A 12,482-nucleotide genomic window follows, 5' to 3' on the forward strand; every position below is an offset into this window, starting at 1 on the left:
GCGAGTCACTCTTAAGACGGCGCTTGGCACTTCTGCGGATCCACTCTTACTCCAACTTGACAGTTTGCTCAAAAGAGTTTCTCCATCCACACAATATGCTGCTTTGTTGCATAATTCCCCTGCTTCTGTCCATGTCACTGAAGTCGAAGACCAGATTTGGGCACTGGCTGTGTCAAAATGCAATGTGGTAAGCACATGAAATATTTGATTGTTCTGTAACGGGCGTCTACTAATTAGGACCCTGTTCATAATGCTCCATGCCACAATCACAGTCCACTCATCTACCTTTGCTGAGACAGTCTCCTGAGATCCCCAACACCCGGCCCACAGTGGCAGAAGTGTGGGTTCCAGGATTCTATGTTTCTGTTCCTGACAGCTTCTTGAACACAAAGTTCCAACAGGCACAGGTGGCTTTTTAATTAGATCTTAATTGTGTACCCTAGTCAGCCTGGTGACACGGTATATTGTAAAAATACGCCTTGTCTGGTTATCACATTGTGGCCACTAGGATCACATAATTAAACAGCAACAGCATTTGGAAATCATATTAGTGTCAGCTTGCAGTGCTTCAGCTAAGTGAGGGTTCATGTGTATTTGATGTATTGCATAGCTGTCACCATTGAAGCAATGGGGGACAATGCTCAGGAATCTGCCCTTTTGATCCCCATGATTAAGGTCAACAGATTCCTCACAGGGCACAGGAACCCTCACCAGAAGATCCTGTGGGAACTGGTGTTTCAAATGAAGCCCTCACATAACAAATACTCTATCACACTAGGGTGATGATCCCTGGAGTCTTTTTGAAGTCAGTAGACCTGGGATATATGGGATATATGGGAACTAGAGCAGCCCAGATGAGAGGCGGGGGGCAGGGTAGGGTTTTCACTGTTTTGGTTTCTTCTAGGGCTCCCTAAACATTCTTCCCTCTACAATTGCTGCAGACAAAGCACTCTTGGTATGACGTCAGAAGGCAAAGGACACTTGTCACATCAACCTGGATTGCACCCTTGACTTCAGGCTTGATTTGTAGCACTGTAGCATTTTTCCTTTCTAAGAGATAGACTTTCTTCTCTTAGTTGGTTCGTTTTTGGGCTCTAAGAGGAAGAATAATGTATCATTGGAACTCAGGTTAGTGGTCTCTAGGTACATAAAGGTCTGTGATTTTAAATCGAAGTATAGTACGATTGATTACAGAGAATATAAAATGAGATATCTGTAATTTAAAAGATCTTGACTTTATATGTAATGCCATCAATATCTACTGTTGAGATAATGCTTGATGTATATCTCAGAGGGACTCACGGCACTGAATAATTTATGGAAAATGTCCATTATGTGACACCTCATTTTCTAAGCAATTAATTTGGTGTTTGTCTTAGTATTGGGATATGGTTGGGCAATCAAATGTTGAGTTCAATTTGGGAATTCAGGCCCAGCGCATTGATTTCAAGGCACTCTGTATTGTGTATTGTGTTCTGCATGGATAAGGGGCAGAATATCTATGTACTAAATTCTCTCGCTACCTTCTCAGGCGCTCCCTGAGGTCAGAGTCGGCCTGCCTGCTGTGTGTCCCATCTTTTCGCGGTGTCAGACTTGGTGGTTGTGCCTCTTCCATTGCAGCAGAACAACTGTGGAACAAGCTTCCCATTGAATTGAAAAATATTCATAATCATTTGGTTTTTGGGAAGGCTCTTAAAACTCATCTTTTCTAATCTTGATGGATATGGATATAATGGTTATGTTATATTATATTTACATTTATATAGCGCCTTATATACCATTGGTATGGTCTGAAGGCGCTGGTAGGTTGAACGCCCTTGGGAACCGAAGTTCAGGTCAGTAGCGACAGTAGAGAGAGTCAAAGGTGCATGTGAGCACCGGGTATGTGTGCAGCTGGTGCGGTATTCATGTAATAGCTGCTTTTTAGCGGTAGGTGTGGTGGTTGAGAGATCAGGAGTATGTGTTAGTTCTGGTAGGATTTATCCAGAACGAATTTGGCTGCGTTAGGCCTGAGGAGAACGCCTGGCTGGGGTGTGTGTAACCAGCAGTGATTGATGGGGAGTGAGCGGCGGATATTGGTATGAGGACAGTTATACCGAATGGTGTCATAGTATCTCTGTGTTCTAGTTGAGTGGTGGTGTAAAGAGGAGAGTAAGCGTGGTGATATGATATTTTGGGGTTATATGCTCTTTCAAACGTTCCCTGCATTCCAAACCATACTATCTACGTCACACAGTTCAATGCGCTCCAGTCCGTTCCATGCACTCTTATTCATTCCAGTCTGCTCCACACACTCCGGTCTGCACGAGGCACTCATGCATTCCAGTCCGCCCTGCGCGCTCCAGTCCGCCCTAATACTCCTGACAGTCCCATGTATGCACTCCTGTCCGCCTCATTCATGCATTCCTGTCAGCCTCATGCATGTACTCCTTTCCGCCACTCGCACTTCTGTCCGCCACTCGCACTCCTGTCCGCCACTCGTACTTCTGTCCGCCACTCGCACTCCTGTCCTCTACTCACACTCCTGTCCGCCACTCGCGCTCAAAGCTGCTCTATTTACTCCACGCCCTCATCCCCTCTACGCCCTCATCCCCTCTACGCACTCCTCCCCTCTACGCACTCCTCCCCTCTACGCACTCATCTGCTCCCTGCACTCATCTGCTCCCCGCACTCATCCGCTCCCCACACTCATCCACTCCCCGCACTCATCCGCTCCTGCACTCATCCGCTCTACGCACTCATCCGCTCTATGCACAAATCCACTCCATGTACACATCCGCTCTTATGCACTCGTGCTTTCCACACATTCAACTCAACCGCTCCTCGCACTCGTCGGCTCGCCTCACTCATCCGCTCGCCTCACACATCCACTCCCCGTACTCATCTGTTCCCCGCACTCATCTGTTCTATGTACTCATCTGCACTATGCACTCGTGCTTTCCACGCATTCAACTTGTCATCTCTCCGCACTCATCCGCTCCCCGCACTCGTCCGCTCTATGCACTCGTCGGCTCTATGCACTCGTCCGCTCTATGCACTCGTCCACTCTATACATTCGCCAGGTCTGCACATTCATCTGCTCCAGCGATCTACACATTCTCCTCACTTCTGTACTCATTTGCTATCCACACTCATCTGGTCTACATACTCATCCGCTCTACACACTCATCCGGTTTATGCTCATCCGTTCTGTACATTCATCTGTTCTACGCACTCATGCATTCTATTTGCTTCTCTGTATTTATGCACTCGTCCGCGCCACAAGCTCGTCCGCTCTACACACGCAACCGCTTAACATGTTTATCCATTCTATTCACTCATCCAATCTACTCATACTCATTCAATCTATATAGTCATCTGTTCTTCCACTCATTCATTCTCCACTCAGCGCATTCATCTGTTCCACATGCTTCATCCATTCTATTTCATCCACGCCATTCACTTCGTCCGCTCCTCATGCATTATGTTCATTTTCAGTAGTTTACATCTCTTTATTGTTTCCCTTTGATTTATTCTTATTATCCACTTCACTGTTTTGATCTATTTTACTTTTTAAATTCTGTTTGTCCTTCTAGTTTATATTCGGGGTTATTAGCTGTCAATTTCTCGCATCTGGTAGTTTGTCGGATAGATGTCATTGAGATGCTGTTAGTCTGTTCGGGTTGGTTTGCTACCGGCCGGTTTTAGGGGAAAAGCCAGGTTTTCAGCAGTTTGCGGAAGGACGTTAAATCCTCAGTTAGGCGGATATGGGGTGGGAGCAAGTTCCAATGGTGTGTGCTTGGGGCCTCTTTCTACTCTCCAGTAGAATGATGCCTTTGGGCGACCGTGCGCTATATAAGAAACCGTAACATAACATAACATAACATAACATTGAACTATGCTTTGTATCTTTGAGTTTTCCGCTGATGAGTCCTCTCACACGAGATGCAAGTGGCGAAACATGATCATTTCTTAGCTATGATAGATGACACAGGTTTTTAGAGCATAGTGGAGAATTTAATTATTTTGATATTGCCGAGTGTCTAGCGGTTATTCTCTGTTTAGGAGAGTATCCACTGTTTTTAAGCTTTTATTTGTTTTATAAATAGAAGTATTTCACTTTAGTTTAGATAGCGTGTCACATGGGGTAGCACGTATATCTGTGTATGTGTTGTTAATGACATTGACATTTAATATAAATTGCTGTAATTCATTATTAAAACATTTAACTACTAATGGAAATTGAGTAAATATACTTTTTCGATGCTTGAATTAAACAGATACCATGATAGACAAATGTTAGAAGTGGTTGTGGCAATTTGTAAAGTCACAAGGACATTTGACCCAGTATCTACTGCAGCACAACTGAAATGCAAATTACAATGCCTTAGTCAGTATGTCTAGTCCCCCTTTGCCATTTCCCAAATGCCAACTCCACTCTGAAACTTTGCCTGCCCAACCTTGCCTGGTGCAGAACTGCATACACCTGCTGCTCGCTGGCATTGCTAGAGAGCGTATTGGCTGGAAGAGGAAGGAGTGATGAATCAGTGTACTGTGACAGCCATGTAGTCAATGATCTGATCGATGGCCACCTAGCTCTGGTGAATTGGACTTTTTGTTTCATAGACCACTAGTACCGACACCACTGTAGCCATAACCTTGTTGTATAATGATGGTACTGACTTGTGAGAGAAAGAATGGTGCCCAGGAACTTCCCAGTAGTGATGAGGTTTTCCCATAATCCACTGGAACCAAGGGTGTTCTACAAAAGAGTATGGCAAGTGGTCCATTGCAAACATTTTGGCCAGGTTGGGATCAAGCAAGTGCTCTCTGTCATATGACTTGTGATGTTGTTGGTGCTGCTAAAATGATTCCACAAAGCTGACCCGATGCAATGGGGGATCGCTGATGCGATATATCCCTGGGCCACGGAGGTAGAGCTTGGTGTCCCACTCAACAGTATTTTCCGGGGTAAATGAGTGGAATGATGGTGGTATGCTGCTTGGTTGATGATACTGAGAGAGGTGCACATCACACATGTTTACACTTTCCCGTTTCTGTGCATGGTTCCACTGCATATGAGACTGCATATATGATATGATATGTGGTGTCCAGTTGTGTTCCTGCCCTCTCTTGGCACATCACCTTCCAGCTGTGTGTGCAAGTATTCAGATTAGGTTGTTGTTTTTTCTGTGTGAAGTACTGCAACACGTTTGTCTTTTGATATGGGCTAATCGCACACGCTCTGGATTCATTTAAGTTTCAGGGTGCTGCTGGTGGTGTTCTGAATGCCACTTAATATGATATTATTTGCGATATGTGGCAGGAAGGCTGTTTCTCAAAGAGACTCTATACCGGTAAGGGGTGAGTTTCTATAATACTGCACCCTCTGTATTTGTGGCATCATTCTCCTCCTCATCAGTTTCACTGCGTTCCGGCAGCAACCGACATTCTCATCTAGACTGTGATGGGTCATAATAATCCTTCTCTTGATCATAATGCATCTCTTCATCAACATCATTATTGACTGATAAACCAGATGATGGGGGAAATGGAGAAAGAAACCAATGATTTCGGAACTCCTCCCTCTCTACAACTACACAGTATGTTGTTATTCCCTGATCTTTGGTAGATAACATCTAGACACCTCTCCCTTCCCAAATACCTGCTGCTTCCTCCCTCCAAAATCAGGTGAGTTTCACTCTCCCAAAATCCATTCCCAGGGATTCCAGGGTCCTCTCGCTCATCCTTTCAGGGGACACCTAATGTCATGTGTCTCATCCTGTTGCTTCAAGGGATGAACAATGAATGGTGTGCCATCCATCTCTTTGAATGCCTTCTTGTCTCTTCCACCAAAATCAAGTGAGTGTGACTCTCCTGCAAGCTGTCCTCAGGTATTTCTGGCTCAACATCCCCGTGGCCACAAGATGGCATGTGGCTCATCCACTTACTTTAAGAGACAGGCACTAACTGGTGTGTCACTGTCTTCATGAATCCCTGCCGCACCCTCCCACCAACATCGGGCAAGTGGGTTTCTCCCACAAGCTACCTTCAGAGATTACCAGCTCCTCCTGCTTCTTCTCTCAAGAGGCACTTGATGGCACGTGTCCTGCCCACACAATTGAGAAATCATAATCTGGCTGGTGTGTCACCCATTTTCCCATATCCCTGCTGCTTCCTCCTACCAAAATCAGGCAAGCGTGACTCTCCCAGAAGCTGCCTCAGTGATTGCCAGCTCCTCCTTCCAGGTGTCACCCAATGGCATCTGTCTCGACAATTAGCTTCAAGAGATAGGCACTGACTGATGTGTTGGCATCCTCCCCTAATCCACACTGCTAAAACCCACCAACATCAAGCAGGCTTCCCCACTCATTCTTGTGGGTGATTCTGGAGGCCAACACCATCCCTACCTGATGTCACCAGTGAACCAACCAATGAAGAAAACCTAAGAACCAGCTATACCACTGAGCATACATTTAGTGAACTGAAGAATCACTTCCAGATCCTATTTAGAATGAGCATGAAGGCGGGTAGGTGCTTCATTACAAAACTGGCAAGGTATTGCAGTGTTGTGCTGCAAGCTGCAGAACATTGCAATGCAACATAATGATTACCCACGTGATAGCTCAGGTGGACTTGTGACACCAGGAAAACAAGAAGAAAAGAATGGGGTCATGCAAGTAATGAAGGAATAAATAATGTTTTCTGCTAAATTTACCCTTTAAAATATGTATTCATTAGATCCATCACCAACACTCCTATAACTCCAAATGTTCTACCATCCCCAACAATCCTATACCCAAACTCAACTATTCAGTCATCCCATCACCAACACCCAGGCCACAGTTCCCAATCCATAAAACCAATTAGCCAAATAATGTGGCCGTTCACAGTAGCTTTTTTGGAGGAGCGGTGGAATCTGTAAGAGGTGTTTCGCCACTGGTACTGTGGGGTTGTCACCTTCTGGAATGCATTGGGGACTTGGAATGGAGGAGAAAAAGCCAGCAGATGATTGCGCTCTATCCCTGCGTCAGAGAGGGCTTCTTCTGGTGCAGCATCAACTCAATCAAGGTGGCAAGGAGCCTAGAGTGCCTGATGCTGGTATTACCCGTCTGCTGGATGCAGGAGAGCTTTGTCCATGTCAGTGCTGTGCATGGGCCCCACGTGCCCATAATTGGTTTGGGTGCCATTCTGCTCGGCAAGCGTGGCATCCTTCTGTGGCTCAGGATGGCGAGCCTCAGCAGTAGCCCTCAGTGTGGGCAGTATGACAAATCTGTGGACTGTGTGCCTTCTTCCCTAGAGGGAGCCACCCCCTTTGAGGCTAGGGATGTGATCCCGATCCCGCTAAGCAAAACCCTTCCTAGAGGTTTGGGAAAGTTGGACCTCACTGAGAGTAACTTCCCTTTTGGGGACACGGGCTCCTATTCCCTACTACCAATTCCTAAGGTATTAGCTGTCTACATGGGAGTAAGAAATACTGACAATACCTCTATGTGTTTGGCTCACGGTAATGCTGACCCTTCCACACGCTTGACAGCCGGTGATGAACAATACACCCCTTTTGAATACCCGAACAAGAATAAAGAGCCAACAACCATTGAATGGGGGAGAAGAAACCCAACGCAGAGGCAAGACTCAGATTTGAGAACATCAGCAAGGTTTAGAGCCGCGCAGGACTAAAGAAGCCGGCTGCAGCACAGAAGTAGGCAAACGCCCAAGGGAGATGCTGTCTGGTGGATGAGGAAGCTCTCAAGGCATGAGAGGCAGAAGCTGCGAAAAGCGAACAGGACTTGGAAGCACGACTGCTTACAGGACGTGGTGGGCCCAGTGTCTGCAAAAATGATGTCAAGTCCAGGGATGAAGAGAAGACCGGGTGCTCCGCTCTCAGGCTGAGAACCAACAATAGAGTGAGAGAGAAAGATAGAAAGAGAGAGGGAGAGAGATAGAGAGAGAGAGAGAGAGAGAGAGAGAGAGCCAAGATGAGAAGAACGCGAAGACAACGCATCCAGTGCAGAAGAGTGGCAAGCCATGGAGAAAGCTGCCATCGCTTATGAGACATATTCTCACTGGAGCAAGCACTGCAAAACAGCAGGTACACGGGTTGCCCAGGTCGGCGGGTGGAGAAGAAAAGAGAGAACAAGTGGAGAAGAGGGAATGACTACCCTAGCCCCATCCATGGGTCACAATGACCTGAGAGAAGAGAAAATGTGAGACAAGAAAAAGGGTTACAGGAGCCTGTGAAACCTGAGCAGAATACACCTTAGGAAGGGCCCCAGGGACCCAAGAAAACTTAAAGAGTTAGAAACAGAGAGGGGTCACAGAACCCTAAAAACGAAGTCAGATATTGGGTCTGGGGAACCCGAAGGAGCCACTGGGGCACAATAAGAAGAGTGAAAAGCAGATATCAAGGGAGTACGGAGAGCAGCTATCAAGAGAGTATGGAGGTACCCGACATTGGTCGTAGTGGGGAAAGAACAAACAAGTTGAGGGAAAGGGATCAGGAATATATTCCTCCACCCACAGAAGTTTGGACATTGTATTTTTCCAGGAACTTAAGACTTTTTGTCTGAACTTTGGGGAACTTTAAGGCAGTGGTCGAAGTGTATAAAAGAAGTAGTGGAAATATGTTCCTTGCTGGCCTGCACCCACTCTCCACAAACCCCACCACCACACCCCTCCCACACACAATACAAACCCCCAAACACACATGCTCCTGCTGTTTAAGGAAATGTTTAGTGTAGTGCTCTGAAAGTGCACGTTTCAACTTCTTCCCACACTTTTATTTTAAAACGAAACCATTCCGGAACGATTTCTTTTTCAAATAAAAGAATAGGAACAGTAAAATGTAATTTAAAAAAGTAGAGGAGCACCGCTCCCAACCTCTCCCACTCACTTTGACCACTGCTTTAAGGGACCTTTGATAGGTTGAGAAGAACTGTTTTCTTTGACAAGAACTGTTATTTACTTCTAACCATTGGGACCAGACCCAGGAGAGATTCCTGGGACAGCCAGAGATACCTTTGAGAAGAACTAAATGTGCAGGGAACTCAACCTATTTTCTTTTACGTTTTGCTAAGTGGTAGGGCCAGTTTAGTGGATAGATTTTGACAGAGGACAATTTTTATTTTGACTATATACAAGCACCTTAGTTTAGTTGGTCAGGAGGGGACCCCTTTTAGTAGTAGGGTCAGTGAGGAGTTTTCCTTTAATTTAAATGAAACTATGTTCAAACATGTCCTTTGGTGCTGGTCCTCCTTCTGGCGTAGGCTTATTCATCACCTCCCAAGCATCTTTCTGGACTCACACAACTTTCCAAAAACATAGCCTCTCAGTGTTTGTAGCCACAATTGCCTTGCACATCTGTTCCACACCACAATCACCTGCACTATGAAGGTGTAAGCAGCCTCTAGTACATCCTATTTTGAACTTCCTTCTTCTGGCCAACTTCCAGCCCTGCCACCCTTCAAGGAGGGTTTTGACTAACTCACTATGAGGCAGAGGTGTTGGTGTTGGAAATGGGGCAAGGGCGGCATTTTCCAGATGCTGGATGTGTGACTGGGGAGCTGAAAGACTGGATACTTGCCCCATATGCTAATGAAGAGATTTGTCTATGTGTGACATGATATGTACTGAACACTGCAACGTGTCCTCCAGCAGCAGGAGGTAATATAGTACTGGCAGTGTCATAACACACAATTTGGGGGACCCCTGCAAGCCATGCTGAGGGGGGCCCCCCTAACTCAGCAACAAATCATGGGTCGTGCCACACTCTGGGCCAGCCTAGATTACCACACTTGCGCAATAAGCATGAACATGCAGCTGCAGGGGTACACTGCACATTGCACTAGGAGAAAACATAGATATGTGTTTTAATGCATTATATAGCACACTTTCAGGGGAAAATTGGCTAAAAGGCCAGAGCGTTTGCAATTGTTTTGTAGGTAAACACCAATCCAAAAATCCAATACATGCAAGTCACCAACAGTGCACAGGAACATTAATACTTTAATCAATATAATGCTTTGCAATTAAAAATGCCATGACACATGTCCAACTGGGTGCACAATGGAGACCAGTCTAGACACCAATAACATATTACCGTAAAGCATGCCAGGCCACATTTAGACGTACCTAGACTGGTTGCACCAAAATGCCGGTCGAAGCAATAACACTTGTCATGTTTTTTTTTTATCACAGATGCCCAGAAAAATATACAATGCTGCATTAAGAAATGGCTAGACTGGCAGCACCCAAATGTCAGTCTAGCTAGGTAATTAGACTTAGCAGGAATGCTTTATCACAGAGAAGCCCAGTTAAAAAAAAAAGTCAAGCCAAATAAAGAGATGATTATACTGGCTGCACCAAAATGCTTCTCTAGCCACTAATACCACATATTATACCTGCTTAGCCTGAACATGGATGACCATTGCAACTTATCACACAATCCCCATCTGACGACATCCCCCCACACATCCCCTTTCCCTCCCAGCCCCTGCTCCAACCCCAGAATCAGCTTCCCAGCCCAGAATGACCTCTGCATCCCCTTTCCTTGTCCCGGTGCTTACCTATGAGGCTCTTTGCCTCATAGGTAAGTACTGGGATGAGGAAGAGTGGGACTAGGGGCAATGAAGATTACAGGTAACTAAGCCAAGCATTACGTCCATGTACCTCTACCTCATCTCAGTACAATGGTGCAACACCATTGAGCTGACTAGGCTTCAGCCCTCTGCACTATCCCCCCCTTAAATATGTGGGCTATATTGACTCGACCTGGCTGACCTACAGGACAGAACAGGACCCAGATGTTAAATTACAGAGGTAACTGCTTGTAACATGGAAAAACAAAAGTGCGGTGAGGCGCGCACTCCAATTCCTTGCCAATATACTACCTGCCTGCCTCACCCCCCTTTGTCTTTACGTGCAATTTGTGGAGATCCGGACTCCAGAGGCTGCAGCACCGGGGATATTTTGCCATAAAATGGAGAACCATAGTTATGGTTGTCCCCCATCCCCTGCTAAGGGTAAAATGTGTGCTCCTGGAGGGGAGTCTTCCCTTGGTCATCTGAATTGAACAAATTATTTCATTGCAGCTCCCATAATCCTCAGAGACTGCATTATCAACTTCATTGGATTCACCTGAAAAGAAAGTCAACACAGCCTCCCTGGAGAGTATTGGGACATGAAAGTGCTAGGAGGAGGAGAACAGCAGTACAAATACAGCAGAAGGGATCCAACCCTGTGAACATTGTTTGCAGCATTTTGGATCTAACCCAGTGAATTGGACACTTTGTGATTTAACTCAGTTATTCTTGTTCTTTTTTTAGGTAGTACATTGGCTAGGACTTGGAGTGCCCGCGTCACCCCCCTTTTGTTTTTACATGTATTTTGTGGAGATCCGGACTCCAGAGGCTACAGCACTGGGGATATTTTGCCCTACAGTGGAGAACCATAGTTATGGATTTCCACCCTCCCCCTGCTAAGGGTAAGATGTGTGCTCCTGGAGGGGAGTCTTTCCTTGGTCACCTGAATTTAACAAATGATTTCACTACAGCTCCCATAATCCTCACATACTGCATTAGCAACTTAATTGGATTCACCTGAAAAGAAGGTCAACACAGCCTCCCGGAAGAGTGTTGGGACACAAACGCGCTAGGAGGAGGAGAACAGCAGTACAAATACAGCAGAAGGGATCCAACCCTGTGAACATTTTTTGCAACATTTGGGATCCAACCTGGTAAACTGGACACTTTGGGATTTAACCCAGTTAATCTTTTTCTTTTTTCAGGTAGTATATTGGCCAGGACTTGGAGTGCGCACCTCACCCCCCCTTTGTTTTTGCTTGTAACATGTAAGCTGCACTAGAATAGTCTCATTAGAATGAATAAAGAAGTTAGATGCCCCACATGAATAAGTTTGCCCCTCCCCCCTGCCCCCACAACCTGCGAAGTTAGCACCATTCCCAACATTTGAAGGGTTAGCACCCCCCAAAATGTAGGTTTCGCTGTGCCCCTGAACACACACCATTCATCATACACACAAACACGCACACCCAGCCACCCATTTAAGTGTCAACCCTTTCACCATACACTCACACAGGCAGCCACCTATACATTTAAGTGTGGACCCAACCCATTCACCATACATTCACACAGGCAGCCACTTATACATGTAGGTGTGCACCCTTTCACCATACAGGCACACCCAGGCAGCTACCCATACATTGACATGTGCACCCTTTAACCATATACTGAACACACACATCCAGCCACCCATACATTTATTTGTGCACCCTTTCACCATACACTCACACACGCACACGTCATGGCCTTGAGGGGAGTCCTATTTTTGCAAAAATAAATGGTTTCTTTATGAAGGCAAAGTGACTTAAAAAAGAAACTACTTCTTTTTGAAGTCATCGCGCTCCCCCACCCCGTGACATGGAGGCCTTCAGCCTACAGGCTTCCATGTCATGGGGTGGGTGGAGCCTCAGACTTCAAAAAGAA

This window comes from Ambystoma mexicanum, chromosome 2q (assembly GCF_040938575.1).
Source record: "Ambystoma mexicanum isolate Mex_15411 chromosome 2q, UKY_AmexF1_1, whole genome shotgun sequence".
NCBI lineage: Eukaryota > Metazoa > Chordata > Amphibia > Caudata > Ambystomatidae > Ambystoma > Ambystoma mexicanum.